The sequence below is a fragment of the Callorhinus ursinus genome, unplaced genomic scaffold (genome assembly GCF_003265705.2).
Source record: "Callorhinus ursinus isolate GAN/ISIS: 27379988/994484 unplaced genomic scaffold, GSC_fseal_2.0 scaffold1, whole genome shotgun sequence".
Lineage (NCBI taxonomy): Eukaryota > Metazoa > Chordata > Mammalia > Carnivora > Otariidae > Callorhinus > Callorhinus ursinus.
In genome coordinates this window covers 111268442-111281787 of record NW_027397063.1, presented here as the reverse complement: position 1 = coordinate 111281787, position 13346 = coordinate 111268442, and the positions used below count along the sequence as shown (strand labels likewise).

Genomic DNA, 13346 nt, shown 5'->3' with positions numbered 1-13346 from the left:
GAGGCAAAAAGATGCTCTAGGAAAGGAGCACATAGGGAGATGGAGGTGCCTGGGGTTGGATGGTGGGATCATGGGTGTTTATTATATTGTGAATAAACACAGAAATAAATGCAGGTGCCTGGGAGACTCCCTGGAGGAGATGACGGGCATACAGGCAGAGAGCTGAAGGGTGAATTGGAGTTACCTGGGATCAGGCTGTACCAAGAACAAAGGTCAGCATGGTGCAAAGGCCTGTGTCAGGAAGAGAGAGCTTGATTTGCTGGAGCTGCTCAGAGGATCTTGGTGAGTCCTGGCCCAGAGCAACGCTGCAGAAAAGTGAGACCAGAGGGCTGGAGTCTTGGGTCAGCAAAGAAGTGGGAAACCATCCTGTAGGCCATGGGATACCCTGAAAGGGGGGCTGGGAAGGGGGGGAGGGAGACACGAGGACACTGACTTTATGAAGACAGCTCTGGCAGTACAGGGGAAGTAAGTAGGCTGTCGCCAAGCAGCCTAACCACTGGCTGTCCCGCCAGCTTCATCTTACCACCTTTGGCTACACTCCGGTCATGCTACAGGCTCTGGGCTGGGGTAGGTACCTAGCCAGGTGACCATCCTACCCTCCCCCCCCACACACACACCTCCCCGCCTCCAGGAGCTAATCCGTGTAACCACCTTCACCGGGAAACATTCCTAGACTACCCTTCCCAGTCCGGGAAAGGAGCCCCAGAACCTCCATCAAAACATTTCCCTCACTGGTTTGAATTGTCTTCACCGGTCTGTCCTTGACGACATGGGCGCTCTGCATTTAGGCTCTTTGGTGCCCGGCACAGAGAGGGCTGGGGTCAGACCAAATGACTGTGGAATGGAACTGAAGTCAATTCCGGGAGCACAGAGGAGGACACCCAGACCAGGAACTTTCAATTTCCCCGAGGAAGCACAGATGCTTCGAGGAACCCTCTCGGCCTCCGCTCTGGCCACGCCCTCTTCCTTATCTCTCGGCTCTGGACGGCGGTGAAGCGGCCCACCAGCAGCTCTAGCAGCCAGCACAGCCGAGACTCACCTCCCTGCGCCTCGGGTGGGCGGGGAAGGCTCCGTGAAGCAGGTGCAGCATGAAATTGGAATTCAAAAGATGAGTTAAGTCTGCTCTTTAAAAATAAAGTGTGGACACGTGTCTAAGGAAGGGGATATTAAACCATCCCCTTTCCCTGGCTGCTACTTCCCACGTGCGTTGGGAAGAAACACCAAAGCTGCCGAGTGACCGTGGGTGTCTCCTCCCTCTCAGGGGCACCCACCCTGGAGCTCCCCGCGCGCTTGAATGAATGGGGGAGGACCCTTTCACATGAATGAGTGCGGGAGTGAGGGAGTGCGCGGGCAAGCGGGCGGGTGAATGGCGACCGCGCCGACTCGGCACAGGGGCGCGGGCGCGGGCTCCACTTCCCTCTCCCGCCAGCTGGTGGCCTAGAGAAGGCGGCGGCGCCGGCAGCGGCCGGAGCTGGGACGGGCCGGGGCGCGGGATGGTGGGGGAAGGGGCGTTCCCGGCGGCCGCGCCTTCCGCGGCTATTGGATTAGTGGCCTTCAGGGATGAGCTCAGCCGGATCGGCTTTCAGCTGCAGCCTCCGGGCCGGCCGGGAAGGCGGGGAGCAGGCGGCGGCGGAGGAGGAGGGGGAGGCGGCGGCGGCTGCAGCATCCAGAGCTGGCCGCGGCGGCCGGCGCGCCCCGCGCACAAAGGCGCCCAGCCCCTGGGGAGGGCGATGAGCGCACCGGGGCCCGGACCCCAGCTCCAACTACCACTGCGTGCGCCCAGGGCGCGGGGGAAGACGCAGAGCGCGCCAGGGGCCAGCGGCCGAGGCGCGGCCCGTGAGCCCTGAGCTCGGGACTCGCCGCCCTGTCGGTCCGGCGCGGAGCCTCAGGACGGCTAGAGCGCCGGCCTTGGCGCGCCCCCGGGATCCGCGCAGGAAGGCGCTGCCCCACTCCCACCCGACCTCTCGCGCCCTCCCGCCGTGCCCGAGCGCCAACTTCCCCAAGAACGCTCCAACTCCAGGCCACCTTGCCGGGCAGAGGGGGCGCTGCTGCTGGGCACCAGCCGTGAGGACGCGCCCCTGGCCCCGGGGAGCCAGCCGGCATCTTCGGGGTAGCTCGGGCGCCCCTGAGTGGGCGGCGGCGGCGGCAGACGGCTCTTCGCGGAGTGCAGGACCTGCCAGCCCCGGCGATTCCTCCCGGCAGGCGCTCGCCCTCTCTTTTATGGTGAGTATCGTCCAGCTTCTGCTGAGGGGCGCCCTTGGGCGCGCGGGAGTCCGGCGCCGAGGTCTGGCAGCGCGGACCTCGTGCGGGCCGTCACTCACCACAACGGGAGCTCCTGGCATGGGTCCTGTCCGGGTTCCCGGGAATTCCTTTCTGCAGGCTGTGGCAGTCCCAACCGGCTGGTTTGCGTACAGGCTTGGGGCATTTGGGGCTGGCCCCTGGTGCCATAGGTTCGAAGCCTACTGCTTCTTTGTGTAATGGAGACAGCACGAATAACTGCCCCCCACCCCGAGTCACCCTGCCCGGCTTTGGGTGCAAGATCCGTCATTCACTTGCTGGGTGACCTTGGGCAAGGCGCCAAACCTCAGTTTCCTCATCCGTAGGATGGGGATGATAATGGTACCCGTTTTATAGCGGTATTGGCAGGATCTATGAGGTGCTGCTTGTAACGTATGTAGACCTGTGCCTGCCACATGGCAAGTACTCCGGCAAATGCCAGCTAGCATTATTATTAGCTGTGTGAGCCCAAGCGTGTCACAACTTTCCGGAGCTGTAACAGCTCCCTCGTCTATATAATGGGGACTGAATAAATTCTGGGGGTCTGTTCGTCCGGGTGGGGTGGGGGAGGGGATTCGGAGCGGTGGCAGTCAAGGGCCTGGCACGCAGTAGGCGGTGATGAAGTGGTGGCTGTTGTTATCGTTTACTCTAGACGCTGGGGTAGAGAGGCTGGTCGCCCAGCCCGAGCGCTGCTCGGGGCCAGTTTCTGGCCTTGCTTGGAGACGAACTTGGTGATGCTCAGGAAGGGAGGGGGTCGCGAGCTCCGCAAGTCACGGGCGGGTGTAGGAGGTGGGGTCTGGGAAGGAGGGAGGAGGGCAGAACCTGGAGCGCGGCAAATGTGTCCGCCCGGGTAGCCACGGGCTCCGAGCCAGAAGGGGACACCGAGCCCAGGACCTCTCCCTGGTGGGATAAACTGAGGAAGTGGCCACTCCAGCCAACCTAAGGGCCGAGCATGGACCATTGCGGACTAGAAGGGACCGGAGGGCACTTCTGTACCGCTGTCACGAAGAGGTGGAGAGCTCTGGGCTCTGGAGTCAGGCTAGAGTTCGAATTCCGCCTCCACCATCAGCCCTCGGTGTGACCTTGGGCCAGTACTCTGATCTCTCCCAGCTCAGTTTCCTCGGCGGCCCCATTCCCCTCCGGGGGTGGTTGCGGGGTGAAGATGGGAGTTCTCTCCTCTCTAGGAATCTGAGCCCCCATCCTTCCACCCACCTTCTGCCCCTCCCCGCAATCTGATGAGCCTAAATCCGGAAGACGTGAAATGTTATGCCTGAGCCTTAGGGAAACGCTATTAAAAGGAGATTCCAAGATCTGCCCACCCTCGTCCCGGCCGGTCACGGCTCGGTGGGAAGAGATCAGTGCACTAAATCTCTCTCAGTCTCTCTGTCCCTGTTACCCACCTTCTCACCTCTACCCTCCAACCAAATCCTGCAGCTTCTGTCACTCAGGCTGATGGGGGACTCCTCCTCATCCCCCCAAACCTTCATTTGTTTCTAAAGCTCTGCAGATTAATGGAGTTTGTGGAAAGACAGAGTGTCAATAGCATGATATAAGCTTGCTTCACACAAGGGCATATTCCTCTGAAACACATACCCTCTGATTGAGTCCATTTTTAAAACTTCCTTAAATAGCAGTAATAAAAGGAATTTAAACTACCTTTGGCAAACAACAAAATTCAACTGGCTGGCCATTTCCCTCAAATATCTCTCCAGTTTGTATTTCTGTTTTCTTGCAAAGATTGATAAATTCAATTATGTAAAAAGAAACTCTGCAGGGAAAAGAAATCACCATAAATAGTCAAGAGACTTAGGACAAACTGGGAGGAGAATTGTCACTCCTATCACAAAGGGCTCATCTCTTTAATATATAAAAGTTTTCTCAAGTCAATATGCAAAAGACGAAAACTGGACAAAGGCCATAAACAGTCCACACACATAAAATGAAATCGAAATGATACTTAAACATATGACAGGATGCTCTACCACCCTCAATAAGAAGAATGCAAGTTAAAACTACAGTAAGATACATTTTTTTTCACGAATCAGATTAGCAGATAGTAGGAATAAGCACTTATCAGAAATATCTTTTAAAAATATGAGTGAATTGGGGCACCTGAGTGGCTTAGTCAGTTAAGCATCTGAGTCTTGATACCAGGTCAGGTCTTGATTTCAGGGTTGGGTTCAAGCCCCATGTTGGGCTCTAACACTGGCCTACCTGAAAAAAATCAATCAATCAGTCAAAGCCCTGTCTAACTTAGAACCCCCGCAAGGCTGCCCTGCAGTAAACTCTAGACACCCCGGGGTCTTCCAGGTCTGGTTACTGCCCCCTTCTCCCTTTGTCATCATTTTTTTCTCTCATTGCCTTCCATTCCCTGGCCTTTCTAGTTTTGCTGCAACACTCAAAGGACTTCATTTGCTGTTTCCCCTACTTTTCCTCTTCGCTTTTCTTTCTTTTCTTTTCTTCTTTTTTTTAGAGGGGCAGAGGAGAGAGAGAGAATCTCGGGCAGACTAGGTGCTGAGCAGGGCTTGATCTCACAACCCTGGGATCACGACCCGAGCAGAAATCAAGAGTTGGTTGCTTAGCCCACTGAGCCCCCCAGCAGCCCCTCTTCCCTTTTCTTAAGACTCACTACTTCTCCTCACTTGCGCAGGCCTGTCCTGGGAGGGGCTTCACTCCTCTCCCGGGAAATGGCCATGACCTGGGCCAGTACAGAGTTCCTCATCCCTCTGTGAAGAGACCCAGTTAAATCACCATATGGGGGCTACTCAGTTCTCCCTGAGTTGCCTGGCCTGTTGTCACATAGCCAGGCTCTTGAAAGGTCTCTTCTCTGTTGGTGTAAGAACAAAGGGTCTCGGACAACTCCCTGGCTAGAACAGGCCATTCAATGTGGAAAATCCAGGGGGTGGTGGGACCTGGAGTGAAGTGACCAGAAGTTTCTGCTTTATAGTCATTTAAAAAAATAAGTACACAGGGGTGCCTGGGTGGCTCAGCCTCTGTCTCTTCTTTTTGGCTCGGGTCATGATCTCCTGGGTTGTGGAATCGAGCCCCATGTTGGGCTCTGCGCTCAACGTGGAAAGTCTGCTTCAGATTCTTTCTCTCTGCCCCTCCCCCTGCTCATTCTCTAAATCTCTCTCTCTCAAATAAGTAGAATCTTAAAAAAAATAAGTACATAAATGTGTGCACTTAATTTATGTGAACATAACCATACATATTTGGTAAAGAAGACCCACAGCAAAAAATACATAAAATATCAACGCATTTTTAAATAAAACATGGTTCCTAAATAAGTCAGCTAGTTTATCGGCTGCTGCTCCGCTCAAGAAGTACGGAGGCTGTGGGAAAAAACACTTGTCTGTGCTGAACTCTTTGGGAAAGGGGTTGGCCCACCCAAATCAGATATCCTGGGCCTTGTGGACCTTTCCGGGGCAGTGTTGACCGCATGTGATTTTTGCTTCACATACTGAGTTTAGAACTCAGTCCCCATTCCATATGTGTACTTTAATTGTGACGGGGGAGAAAATGCTTGTTGTTAAAAATGCAAATTGTACAAGAGATGTGGAGTAATTGCCCTTTCTTCAACCCAACGGGTAGTTTCTCACCTAGCCAGAGGTAGCAGGTGCTGGCTGGATGCTGGCAGGAGGTAGGGGAGAGCTGGATGCCGGCTCTCCCAGCAAGAAGCGCGGCATGCAGTGCGGAAGGCAACAAGAACGGGATGCAGGGAGATGGCGGGCTGGCAGAGAGGGTGCCCGGCCTGCCTGCGGGCGAGGGAAAGTGGGAAGGCTCCCAGGACAACAAGGTATGGACAAGATGCAGTGCTTAGGGGAGGCTGGCCTGGCTTCTCTGAGCTGGGCCATGCTGGGAGGCAGCGTGGGAGAACTAAGCAGGAGCAGGTCTTGGGGACTGTTGTGCCAAGCTATGAGGTGCAGCTTCCCGCTGAGAAGCCACCTGGAGAGGTGAATGAGAAGATGGGTGGTGGCTTGGTCAGATTTATCCCTGGGCAGCTTGGAAGGGGCCCTAGGGGACACAGACTGAATCAAGGAGCCCTGTTAGGAGACCACTGTAGTAATCCAGGCAACATCTGAGCTAAAGGGGAGTTGAAGGCACTCAGTGAGAGAGATGGAGAGATGGGGAGATCCACGGCAGAAACAGGGGTGTGCAGAGAGGAACGTGGTATGCTGGAGAGGGATGAAGCTGAGGTTCAGCCCGGGACATGTAGATTCTGAGGGGCCAGTGGGTCCCCAGATGTCTGACATCTGGAGAGGGTAAGCATGCTCCTCCCCACTCCCCAGGGAGAGGCTTGTGGTAGAAAGAGGCCAGCTGGCTTTACAAGGTTGTTTGAAGGAGCACCTAATCTGATGGTGGTTAGAAGCTTCCAGAAAGAGGGTTCTGGTGCTGAGGAGAGAAGGCAGGGCTGGAGACCCAGTTTGGAAGAATCTGCAGAGGCCAGAAGTGAGAGAAGAGGAGCAGAACCTGAAGATGTGACTTAGGGGGCGCCCCCTTTATGGGGCAGCCAAGGTGCATCCTGGAGCCAGGAGGTGACAGGAAGCTGCCGTGAGCGCTGGACCTCCATGCGTGCACAGAGGGAGAAGCCCAGAGCAGCTCCAAAGTCACCCACCTGGCTTAGTGCTGAGAAATATCACTGATGGTGAGCCTGGAGCCCTGCCTTCTCCAGGAGGGAGCCAAGCTTGTTCCAGTTAGCCAGGCCCTCCGCGATGGCTCTGCTCTCAGCCAGAGATAGGTTAATCACACAGACTCCTGCGGCCAGGGGCTCCCTTTCACCTGGCCCTCCTTCTCTTCTCTCTCTCTCTCTCTCTCTCTCTCTCTCTCTCTCCCTCCCAGGTCTCCCTGTTTCCCCGCTTCCTCACCAGCCCCTTTTCCTCTCTTGTCCACTCCCTGGTATCTCAAAAGTGCTCCCAGAGTCACCTCAGGCTTCATAGAGGGACCTTCGGAAATCCCAGCAGGTGCCTATCATGATCTCCTGGATCAAGCCTGAAGCATGAATAAATTTACTTTTCTTTCAGGCATCCTGAATTTCCCACAACCAGTTACACCAAATAAATGGGAGACAAATGAGGGGCTAGACATGAAGATTATTGTGTTTCCCTCCTAGAATGTTCCCCAGGAGTGTCCCAGTGTGTAGCGCCCTCCCCCACCCCCTGTATTGCAGCTTTGCTGTAGGCCGAGCCACGCTGGGCCTCACAGCTGCCCCCCAGAACGAGCCACATGTGCCTGGGGCCTCCCTCTGGCTGCAGGGGCAGCTGCAGGGTGACCAGGCCTCTGGCCTTGCTGCCTCGGAGGTGTGTCTCTTTCAAATGACCTTGTAGATAGAACATGCTGGCCTGGTCTCTGCCCAGCAACCTCCTTCATCCCATCCTCTGCTCTCCGTGCTGGCTGAAAGCCTGAGCTTCTGCCTTGGGGGCTCCTGGCTCAGTCGCGCGTGGGAGGATTCCCATGGAAACCCCACAAGAAGGAGAGGCTCGGGGAAGCCTCATTGATTTGCACTCTAGGAAGACAGGCGGGAGACGGTCCCACCTGGAACTGGACAGATGGCTCTCTTTGTGAGCTCTGGGGAAGAAATGACTTGCCCAGCCAGTTGTAGCGTGAGCTCCAATCATGTGTCTAGAGGGAAAAAGATAATGGGCGTCTGTGGACAAAATCTTGGAGGCTCTTTAGTTCATTTGTCATTGGTGGTTTTGTGCTGAATGAGCGTCTTTTAATAAAACAGCCCCTCGACTTAATATCTGTGCGAAGAAAATCTCAAAAACATCCCAGCAAACCAGGTTCAGCCCTAGGTATCATTGGCACCATGGTACAGAGGCAAAAACGGAAGGAATGAAGATGGTAAATGGATTGGCCGAGCTCGTGGCGCTCCGTACTCCCAGCTCATGCCTCTGTGGAGCTTCTTTTGCTCATTTGCTCAGGCTTGTGCGTCGCTCGTGTAGCCGTTCGCCTAGCACTTGCTCTGAGCCAGTGCCATCCGGGAGTCCTGGGACCGCAGTGAGGAGACCCAGCCCTGCTCTCGAGTTGTCTCCTAGCTGGCGGGAGAGAGGCAGCTAAGGAGATGGACGGCCTCCTGTGATACGTCTGGTGGAGACAAGCCCGGTGGCTCTGCGAGCAGGGGAGGGGGCTCCCCAGAGGTGTTGATACCCGAGCTGAATTACCCCGATGTGGGGGCATGTGGGGGTGTGCAGGGAGAGAGAAGGGAGGAAGGCAGCAGTGTGTTAGGACAGGGATGTGCGGGCTTACGTGTGCCTGTTGGAAAATTCTGGCAGTTTGGTGGGAATGCAGTGAAGGGGTTTGCGGAGGAGGGTGGGCCAGGGGAGCACTGTGGGAGGTTAGGGTTAGGAGTCTGCACTTCATCCTGCTGTGAAGGATTGTAAGCCGGGGTATGATTAGATTAGCTTTGCATTTTACAAATGCTGTAGTATATATTTGAAAGCAATATGAGTCTATTAAAGGAATTCAAATGGTATCAGGCTGCACTGTTTTTTACAGTCCTTGCCATTATTCAGACCTGTCACTGGGTGTGATCCCTTTGGTGTGAGCTCTCCCTAGAGGGAGGCGATCTGCTTTTAGACTTTCCCGTAGCCTCAGGTCCCGAGGGAGGCAGCATTATTGTTGGTTAAAAGAAGGAGTGAAATCCATACCCACCCCTGAGTCTGAAGCCAAAGGCCACCCTGAGGGGAGGGCAGCTCACCCAGTCATTTCCAATTCCTGCAGCGTCTGTCTCCAGGCCGACCCCATGCCTGGGTGAGCCCAGCCAGCCGGGCCTCTGAGAATGGGATTTCTGGTCCTGTGCCTCTAAAGACTGAACGTCACATTTTGCAGACTGCTGAGGCTCCTTCAGCGATGCAGCTTCAACACTTCATGTTTCCTTATTTCTCTGTCGAGTTGCCACACCCCACCAGGGTCCCCGCGAGGGCAACTGGCAATTTGGGTTTTTGTTTTCTTGCTCAGCCATCATTGAAGCCCCGGGGCAGACCCTTCCAGATAATGTCATTAAGCATCCCATCCAAGCATAAACTAAGACATTGAGTGTGGTTTGGGGGGAATGGGACAGGGGCACCATTAGGCAGTGTGCAGTGTGCCTTCTGCTTATTGGGTTGAGAGATGACACTATTGCTATAGCTTAATTTGGACTTTGTTGTAGCTCCTCTGTGCCTGGCCTGTGGCGGAGAAAAGAAGAGAAACGTGACAGGGACCCGTTCCTTCTGGCTGAAAAGAGAAGGCAGGGACTGAGTCTGACGGGGCTCCTGCTCTATCCCCAGCTCCCAGCAGCACAGGGTCTGGCACGTGGCAGCCATCCTCTAAGTGTTTGTTGAGTGAATAGGTGAGGACTGAGGCAGGAAGCGTGCACGGCAGTATCTAGCAAAGGGGCAGACTGGTGACAGCCAAGAGTCCGCTGCTCAGAGGAGATGACACTGTTAGGGGCAGAACAAGGGCCCATGTTCCCATCTCCTGACTACATCCTCTAAAAAAGAGCAGAAAATGAGACCTCCCTGAAGCTCAGGGCTACCTCCCCACTCTCATACATATACTCTACCCTGTCTTTAAAACATGCTGCCTGTGTCTGGGCTGCTGGGAGCAGAGAAGCCCAGGTGAAAGCCTCCTGTGCTCAGAGGAACACCCCTCAAGGTAGAAAGAAAAACAGATCAGCAGGACCAGAGAGAGCTCAGGCCAGCTCTGGGTGGACAGAGTTGCGGGGCAGGTTCCTCAAGGCCTGGTGGATCAGGGCAGGCTTCCTGGAGGAGGTGGAGCTGTCAGGCAGGATTGGGGAGAGGAAGAAGGAAGGACTAAGAGCTCCACCCACCTGGACAAAGACATGAAGACGGACCTGTAGCCCGGGTTTAGGATTTGAGACTGTGTTACTAACTTCCTTCCTCCCAGCTCTGGCCTGGAGTCAGCTGGTCATTCTGTCCCTCCATCCTGATCCTGACCATTGCCCTTGACAGTTTCCGTGGGACTAAAACCAAATTATTTAGCCTGTCTTTTATTCATTTGTTATTCAGTGACCAGTTAAAGGCGACCATAGGAGCCGGAACTTCCCTGGGGCAAGGACTGCAGAGGCAGTGAGGAGATAACAGGGAAGGTGAGAGCAGAATAGAGCCCCGACTCCAGACCAGGAGCTGGGCTAGAAGCTAAGACATAGTCCCCTATTGTTGAGCATGTGCACTGACCTCCATTCTTTGCTGCTATGAACCACTCTGGCCTTTGCTCTGTAGCTGAATCCTAGCACACACCCATGGTCATTTCTTTAGGATGCGTTCAGGGGCTGAAACGGCAGTGTCGGAGAACATCCGCAGTTTAAAGGAGCGCTTCACATTTCCTGGGTAGCTCCTCGGTGCCCTGTGCCATTCCAGACTTTACAGACATCCTTGCAAAGGCGGGCAAGGTTAGCAGAGTTAGCGGCACTTTTCAGGTGAGTCTCAGAGAGCTTACGTCCTTGCCGGGGCCCAGTGGGCAGCCGGGCATTCAAACTCTGCCCTTCGTTACATGGCGCGGTTGCTAGTTTTCCATTAGTGGACATGAGCACTCCGATCGGGCCCTGTCGTGGGGTGAGCAGCAAAGGGGCCGTCTGTTGTAGGTCTGCTTTGCCTCGCCCCCGGTGTGGGCAGCCTCTGGGATCCCCAGCTGCCACTGATGGGGCAGAGGCCTTGAGGCCCTCAGTGACCCAGCGTGGGTCTCCTCTGGGGATGTGGCTTGGCTGTTGCTTTCAAACACATTGAGGGTGTCTCTTCAATAGCAACAACTCCAAAGTTGGCCTGGTTGTGTACAAGAGTAAAGCAGTTGCCCTTAGACATGTCCCCTGTGGGCCACACAGCACTGAACACATTTGGCATCATGCAGAAGCCCCGTCCTTAGCAGTGCGGAGGAAAGTGGGAGAGCACGGGCCTGCCCTACCATGGCCCTGGGGCCCATCTCAGTCCTTCCACTTGCTGGGACCCTCTCTGCACCTGTCCCCTGTTTTGGATAAAGGGGCACGTGACTTCCAGTTCCTGTGAAGCAGCTGTGAGGCCACCTGGAACAGAGTGCAGATACCTACGGTTAGTGATGGAGAAAGCACACGTAGTGGGGACTTTGTGTTCAGGATGGGAACAGCCCCGCTGTCACTTTGCTCAGGCTGCTTGGCGCCTCAGTTTCCCGGTCTGTTAGAATGGGACTATAAGGTGCCTTTAAGTGAATTATAAAAGTGTCAGATTCCAACCCCCTCGCAGTCTGATGCGCTAGGGCAGACTGTACAGACTTACAGAGATGACCCCGGATGAGTGTTGGTTCTGTTCATTGAATCCGCCATACACACCCTGTACCACTCACACGTTATCATGCTTATTTTTCACAATTGGTTGAGGCTCAAGGGCTGGGTGAAGGTTGCAATGGAGCTTCAAGGTGAATAGAGGAAAAAGCAAGTTGTCTTGTTAACTGAACTACAGGGTCCAGCTTTCTTGTAGACACAACTGGTCCTCATTTCCATTTGGGCCCTTTGGGTTAGAGACCCCACCCCCACCTCACTCCCCTACCTCTGCCCTCTTCCCCCTCCCCCCTCCCTCCACAGTAATGGCAGCATACCACACAGCATGTTCTGCACCTTGTTTGTTCAGCTTCATCTCTCTGTTGAATCTTCCATGTCAGTACATTCTGTCCTCCAACTGCATAGTATTCCATCACATGATTTACCAAAATTTATTTAGCCTGGCTTTAGTTTGGGTTTTTTCCAATATTTTGCTATTACAAAAAATGCTGCCTACATATATATATAATATTTGATATACACATGTATTTTATATATGATACATAATATATATGTATGATGTATTATACATATGTATGTAGCTCTGCACATTTAATACTGAATAAATACTGGAAGTGGAATGTACACTTGCCATTCTGAGAGACAGTGCTAATTCTTCATCCACAGAGGTTACACCATTTTACCTTCAGGTTAGCAATGTATGAGCCTGTCTGCTTCTCCAAGAAGGTGTTATCTAATTTTTTGAGCTTTGCTAATCTGATAGACAAAACTGGTATTTCACTGTAGTTCTAACTTGTTTCTCTTTTATTATGCACTTGGTAGAACATCTTCTCAAAAGAGCCATTTGTTTTTCTTTTTGTGTGAACTATTTGTTGTATCTTTCACATTCTGTATGTGGGTTGGTCTTCTCTTCAGTTTATAGTAGTTTGTCATATATTTGTAATTTGTGTCTTAAGTATTTCCCCATATTAAGACAACAAGCTAGGGCGCCTGGGTGGCTCAGTTGGTTAAGCAACTGCCTTCAGCTCAGGTCATGATCCTGGAGTCCTGGGATCGAGTCCCGCATCGGGCTCCCCGCTCAGCGGGGAGTCTGCTTCTCCCTCTGACCCTCTTCCCTCTCGTGCTCTCTATCTCTCATTCTCTGTCTCTCAAATAAATAAATAAAATCTTAAAAAAAAAAAGACAACAAGCTAGTCTAACCTCTTTTATGAGTGCTTTTTGCTATGCAACTTGATTGTTTCCCATTTTCGTTTCTTATTTCTTATGTTTGGGTCTTCTCTCCCCCTTAAATGATTAGATTAAATGGCTGATAGGTTTTATTGTTTCTTTATTTTAGTCATCAAAGTCTTGCATTTAAAATATATTTAGTAATATGTAAAAATGTGAATTGTTTAATTTTAGGTGAAATAACCTAAATAAAGTCCCATGACGCCAATTTTAATTTTTTTTATTTTTTTAAATTTAAATTCAGTTAGCCAACATATAAATAGAAAGAAAATTCACTAATTTTTGTAAATTAAAAAAAAGATAAAATGAAATCATCCAAATGCTAATAGTGTTTTACATCTGGTTAATGAGTCAGATGGTGATTTTTAAGTTTGTACATTTTTTAACATTTTCTAGAATTTAAAAAGTGGTTTAATGTTTTCTAATGGACTTTAATTTTTAGAATATTTTTAGATTTATAGAAAAACTACACAGAAAGTAGGTAGAGTTCCCATATACTCACACCTAGTTTTTCCTATTATTAAAATCTTCCATTAGTATGGTACATTTATTGCAGCTAATGAACCAGTGTTGATATATGGTTACCTGAAGG

General features: G+C 52.5%; 1 protein-coding gene across 1 annotated transcript in view; it reads left to right on the top strand.

Annotated features, from left to right (window-relative positions):
• The first annotated feature begins 1655 nt into the window (after positions 1-1655).
• Positions 1656-13346, top strand: part of SPSB4 (splA/ryanodine receptor domain and SOCS box containing 4) — a 76443-nt gene continuing 64752 nt past the window's right edge. The window contains exon 1 of the mRNA XM_025870364.2: positions 1656-2223. The gene's annotated coding sequence lies outside the window, so the exon portion shown is untranslated. The remainder of the gene's footprint in view (positions 2224-13346) is intronic.